This window comes from Hyperoodon ampullatus, assembly GCF_949752795.1.
Source record: "Hyperoodon ampullatus genome assembly, chromosome: 13".
In the NCBI taxonomy this organism is placed as follows: Eukaryota; Metazoa; Chordata; class Mammalia; order Artiodactyla; family Ziphiidae; genus Hyperoodon; species Hyperoodon ampullatus.
Genome location: NC_136926.1, coordinates 7,656,941 through 7,663,616, shown reverse-complemented (window position 1 = coordinate 7,663,616; position 6,676 = coordinate 7,656,941). Strand labels below are relative to the sequence as shown.

Genomic DNA, 6,676 nt, shown 5'->3' with positions numbered 1-6,676 from the left:
ATAAGTTACAAGTGTACAATGTAGTGATTCACAATTTTTAAAGGTTATACTCCATTTATAGTTACTATAAAATACTGGCAGTATTCCCTGTGATGTACAATATATCCTTGTAGCTTATTTTATACCTAATAGTTTGTATCTTTTACTCCCCTACACCTGTATTTCCCCTCCCCGCCTCCCTCTCCCCTCTGGTAACCACTAGTTTGTGCTTGAGTTTGCATCTTTTTTTGTTATGGCAAAATGTTTTCCTTTTCATGACTGAGTAGTTCTACTGTGTATATATATATATATATATATATATATATATATGTAATATCTTCTTCATCTGTTCATCTGTTGATGGTCATTTATGAACATTGGGGTTATGCGGATCATTTTTAAATTAATATTGTGATAAATGTGATGAAGAAAAAAAAGCAGAGGGTACAAAGAAAGTGTGGAAGAGAGGAAGTGTTCTGATTGGATCCTCCATGACAATAGACACAAGGAAAGACTGCAGCAGTTCCCTGCAGTGAGTGGTTAAGGGAAAGCAGTGACATCAGCCAGTGTCACTGAAGTCCCTCAATTAGCCAGCAAGGCCAAGTGCAGGCTCCAGGGACACTACTTAGAGCATTATGGGGATTAATTTGTCTTCAACTGAACGTTTATGAGAAAAATAATACTAGGTTTGAAAACAAAGGATTGTTTTAGACCCATAAAGGCCAGAGTGGGGAAGTTTTTAAAAATTGAATTGCAATTCTTGTGTCACTCTGTGCTGTGCTGAGAGAGAAGCCCATGGCTTGAGTACCATGTCATGTCACCATTTGAGCTTCAATTGACTAGACCAGCCCAGGGGAATCATCCACTGGTTGATTGACAGCTGTGAGCTGGCCTGGTACATAAGCTTTGCTCAAAAAGGCACTCCATACTGCATATTAGTTTCCTGGGGCTGCTATAACGAATTACCACACACTTGGTGCTTCACTTTTTATTTTTTAAAAATATTTATTTATTTATTTGGCTGCTCCACGTCTTTGTTGCAGCACGTGGGCTCTTTTCGTTGCAGCAAGCAAACTCTTAGCTGTGGCAGCATGTGGGATCTAGTTCCCTGACCAGGGATCAAAGCTGGGCCCCCTGCATTGGGAGCACGGAGTATTAGCCACTGGACCACCAGGGAAGACCTTACACTTGGTGCTTTAAAACAACAGAAATTTATTCTCTGACAGTTCTGGAGGCCAAAAGTCTAAAATTGAGATGTTGGCAGGGCGACACTCCCTCTGAAGGCTCTAGGGGAGGACCCTTCCTTGCCTCTTGTAGCTCTGGTGGCCCTAGCTATTTCCTGACTTGTGGCTGCATCACTCCAGTCTCTTCCTCTGTCTTCACATGACCTTCTCCTCTCTGTGTGTCTCTTGTAAGGATGCTTGTCATTGGATTTAGGGCTTATCCAGATAATCCAGGATGATCTTATCTTGGGATCCTAAATTTAATTGTATTTCCAAAGACCCTTTTTCCAAATAAGGTAACATTCACAAGTTAAGGTTCTGGGATTAATCCATGAACGTATCTTTTTGAGGATCACCATTCAAACCCACTCCCATTGGATAATGACTGTTAAACCCAGTCTTATAAGGGAAGATGCTGGACAGTGACAGTGTTCCAGTTGGGTCCTCTCTTTATGGAAGTCTGGACCCAAACAAGATATGCAAGAAATAAACACCTCCATTGGAGTTGGGCAGAAGCCAAGAGACCCCCAAAGAAGACAGTCAGAAGTCAGAGCAACGACCAACTGAGGCCACATCATGAGAATAGGGACAATTCTAGAGCTTCTCTTTCCTGGCATACCATTTTCATCAATGTAAGCAAAAATTCATCTTTTGAACCCTGCTCAATATTGTGTAACACCTAAATGGGAATAGAATTTGAAAAAGAATAGATATATGTATATGTATAACTGAACCACTTTGCTGTACACCTGAAACTAACACAACATTGGTTTTTTGTTTTTTAAATTTATTTATTTATTTATTTTTGGCTGCATTGGGTCTTCGCTGCCGCACACAGGCTTTCTCCAGTTGCGGTGAGCGGGGGCTCCTCTTCGTTGCGGTGCGCGGGCTTCTCATTGCGGTGGCTTCTTGCTGCGGAGCACGGGCTCTAGGTGCGTGGGCTTCAGTAGTTGTGGCTTGTGGGCTCAGTAGTTGTGGCTCGCGGGCTCAGTGGTTGTGGCTCACGGGCTCTAGAGCGCAAGCTCGGTAGTTGTGGTGCACGGGCTTAGTTGCTTCGTGGCATGTGGGATCTTCCCGGACCAGGGCTCAAACCCATGTCCCCTGCATTGGCAGGCGGATTCTTAACCCCTGTGCCACCAGGGAAGTCCCTAACACAACATTGTTAATCAACTATACTCCAATATAAAATAAAGTAGAAAAAAATTAAATTAAATTAAATGTATCCTTTGTTTTTCATGACGTTTAATGTCTTGGACTGTGTCTAACAATAGCTGGTTTCTTAATTCTTGCTGCTGTGGGGGCAGCAATCCTGGAGTGACGACCTTGCCTGCAGGAAGGTGAGCGCCAAAAGCACAGGGGTCCAAAGCGCCAGGATGGGTGTCGATGGCTCCGGGAACCGGTGGAGCACTTTTTTCACTCCTAAGAACACAGGAGTTGGAGGAGGGATGAGGCAAGAAGAGGATCAGACACGTATAGCAACGTTGCCTTTGGAGGAGTCAAAAGGAGGCTCCCTGCATGATTCCGGCACAAGAACCCGGTGCCAATGGCTTTTCAGTCTTTTAAGAAATGCAACTTCGGGCTTCCCTGGTGGTGCAGTGGTTGAGAGTCCACCTGCCGATGCAAGGGACACGGGTGCATGCCCCGGTCTGGGAGGATCCCACATGCCACGGAGCGGCTAGGCCCGTGAGCCATGGCCGCTGAGCCTGCGCGTCTGGAGCCTGTGCTCCGCAACGGGAGAGGCCACAACAGTGAGAGGCCTGCGTACCACAGAAAAAAAAAGAATCCACCTGCCAATGCAGGAGATGCGGGTTCGAGCCCTGGTCCAGGAAGATCCCACATGCCGCGGAGCAACTAAGCCCATGCTCCACAACTACTGAGCCTGCTCTCTAGAGCCCACGAGCCACAACTATTGAGCCCACGTGCCACAACTACTGAAGCCCGGGTGCCTAGAGCCCGTGCAGAGAAGCCACCGCAATGAGAAGCCCGCACACAGCAAGGAAGAGTAGCCCCTGCTCGCCGCAACTAGAGAAAGCCTGCGCACAGCGGCAAAGAACCAACGCAGCCAAAAATAAAAATAAATACATTAAAAAAGAGAGAGAGAGAGAGAAATGCAGTATCATCATCATTCTCAGGTACAGAGGATGGTGGTGAGTGAAAAACACAGACCTCAGCGTGACTGCTTCGAAAAGTGGTCAGAGGGGTCAGATTCAAAGCAGGAAGACATTGCAGGAATACCTTAGTCAACTTATTTCCATTTTCCTTTTTATATATGCACAAGAGTGACATAGGAAATTTAAGACTCCGAGACTAAAAAAAAAAAAAAAAAAAATCTGAGACTACCAGTATCCGTTGAAATTTTAAAGTGATAAGAAGTTTGCCATAGTGGGTGCACATTCTTTTCCTGTCTTCGTGGCATATAAAGTAACGATGCATCTTCCGTCAGATGGTATTTGGACTTGGCTTAAGACAGTATGGCCCAGGCCAGCACGAGGCTTGATAGTTTCCTGAGCAAACTTACTTCAGTTCCTTATATAACGAGCATTACCCCAGGTAACCCAGAAGGTCCCAAGTAACACAGAGTCAGACAAAAGTTGGACAAGAAACAGTGATTAAGCTCAAATCCTTGTGGGCTGTGAAAGAACACACCCCAAATCCTGGGTTAGAAACAGAAAAGGGGGTGATTTGCCTCAAGGGCCTACAAGATCCCTCACTGTTTTATTTATTTATTTGGCCACACGGCACGGCTTGTGGGATCTTAGTTCCCCCACCAGGGATTGAACCCGGGCCATGGCAGTGAAAGCCCCAAGTCTTAACCACCAGACTGCCAGGGAATTCCCCCTCACTGTTTAAAAAAGAAAAAAAGTGAATTATTTAGGTATTTGCTTTAAGGCTGACGATCTTTAATATATTGAAGCACCGACTAGCCTTTATCCCAGTGTTTCTCAACCCCTTTTCCTTTATTGCCCCTCCCCCAGTTACCTTTTCAGACTCTTTTTTTCTAATTGTCCCGCTCCGTGAATTTTTTCTTATTGTGATAAAATATACATAACATAAAATTCACCATTTTAACTATTTTCAAGTGGCATTAACTATTGATACCTTCACAGTGTTGTGCAACAAATACCACTGTCTGGTTCCAGAACTTTTTCATCACCCCAAACAAAAACCCCAAACCCATTATTATGCAGTCACATCCCATTCTCCCATCCCCCCAGGTCCTGGAGACCATTAATCTACTTTCTGTCTCTGTGGATTTGCCTCTTTTGGACATTTCCTATAAACAGAATCATAAAATACGTGGCCTTTTAGTTCTGGCTTCTTTCACTCAGCATAATGTTTTTGGGGTTCATCCATGTTGTACATGTATCAGTACTTTATTCCTTTCTATGGCTGAATAATATTCCATTGTACGTATGGATGGATGGACCACATTTGTTTATCCATTCATTTAGTAGATAAACATTTAGGTTGTTTCCACCTTTTGGCTATTGTGAATAGTATTGCTATGACCATTTGTGTTCAAGGGTTTGTTTGAACATCTTTTTCAGTTCTTTTGGGTATACTCATAGGAGTGGAATTGCTGGGATCCTACGGTAACTCTATGTTTACCTTATGAAAGACCCACCAAGCTGTTCTCCACAGTGGCAGCACCATTTTGCATTCCCACCAGCGATATATGAGGGTTCCAATTTCTCCACATCCTCACCCACACCTCCCCTTACCCCCCCATGAAAGGTTAATAGCACACATATACCACATATGTTTGTGTACTGTAGCCCTTTTGATGGCAGACTTTGTGTCTAACGGAAATATGTGCAGGGGATCATAGACTCAGAAGCCTGCAGGAATTTATATAAACACTGCTGGCTCACCAAAAAACACATCTGCCAGCCCTTAGGGCCAGCAGGCTGCCAGGCTGCAGACACGGATTGATTTTATTTTATTAAAATATGTATAGGGTGGATGGAGCATCATTTATTCCATCGTTCCCCTTTTCCTTTTGATGGGCATTCATTTTGTGACCAGCTTCCTACCACACATACAAAAAAGCAGTGTTCCAATCAACATCCTTGTCCTTAAGTATTGGTATTTTTATTTTTTTGGGACGGATTCCCAGGAGTTGGATTAATGGGTCAAAGGGTTTCATTTCCATTTTAACAGATGTTGCCAGATTGCTTTCCCAAAGGGCTGCAAAACTTCACATGTACCAGAGTGGCCTTTTCTCCATATTCCTGCCAGCACTTGAGAGCATTGCTCGTTTTAGTTATGTCAGTCAGTCTAATGGATGCAATGTCTTATTGCTTCTTTAATTTGCATTTTTCTGACCACTGTTGAATTTGAAGATCTTTACATTCGTTTGTTGGCCATTTGGTTTTGCTCCCCTGTAAATAATCTGTTCATAATCTAAGTCCATTTCTGTCTTGGTTGTTTGTCTTGTTCAGGTCAACTTGTAAAAGCTCTTTAGATAGCATCCATTTGACCTTTGGCTTAATTGCAGAGAGGGGATTAAGAGCATCGTCCTCTGGGGCGGGCTGCCAAGGGTCGCATCAGAACTTAGCCCCTGACTGGCTATGTGACCTCAGCAAGTCATTCAACTTTGCCTCACTTTACTCATCTGTGAGGTAGCAGTCATCATCAACATTGTAATTCCTACCTCATGCTGTTCTTCTAGACACCAGTGAGTTAATACAAGTCAATAGGATGGTGCACGGCACACAGTAAGTTAGTCAACTGCAGTTGGTGACTATTATTTGTATTACAAATATTTTTCTAGCTCCATCATTTGCACTGGCTTTATTTTTGGTATCCCTTGTCACATAAAACATTTTAATGTTGACATAGTCAAATACCCATCTTTTCTTTCATAGCTTCTGAGTTCCCAGGATTGGTTAAGAAGATCTCTCCATTTCCTTCATGATGAATTTCCTTGTTTTGCGGTTTTTTTTTGAAGTTTAAAATTTTTTATTTTATATACAAAGAGTTAGTATTGTTTCTGAGGAAGGTAGATATGCTGGATGACCCATTCAAGAAGTTCACACTTAGTCCAACTTAATGAAGCCAATGTCCTTCCCGTACTGGCGGAAACACTGGCGGCACATATTGAGGCTGTATTTCTGGATCAGATTGTGCCGGTTTGGGCCAGTTTGGGCCGGTTTGAGCCGACGCGGCAAGAGGTAGAACCCTGGCCAAAATTTTTTGGATGCTTCCAGTACAGCTGCTGGTGACCCATGTTGCTTTCTTGGCTGCAACTAGGCAAAAGGAAATTTCCTTGTCCTGATAATCGGAGGCCTATAACTCACCATGTCCCACACTGAGGTGCACTGTCCTCCCAGCTCCTAGATCTGTGTCCTCCTCTTCTCCCTCATCCCTCCGAGATGAGACCTTTAGAACACTTTCACTTCCTCCCTCCCCTCCTTTCCTTTCCCATCTTCCCCACTGAGACCCATGAGACCCTTTACCTCCCCACCCCCACT

At 43.9% G+C, this 6,676-nt stretch overlaps 1 pseudogene across 1 annotated transcript; it reads right to left on the bottom strand.

Moving 5' to 3' along the window:
• Nucleotides 1–6,205: 6,205 nt before the first annotated feature.
• LOC307062174 (small ribosomal subunit protein uS14-like) lies at nucleotides 6,206–6,432 on the bottom strand (annotated as a pseudogene). Its single transcript has one exon. The product of its transcript is annotated as a small ribosomal subunit protein uS14-like (transcript).
• Nucleotides 6,433–6,676: the final 244 nt, after the last annotated feature.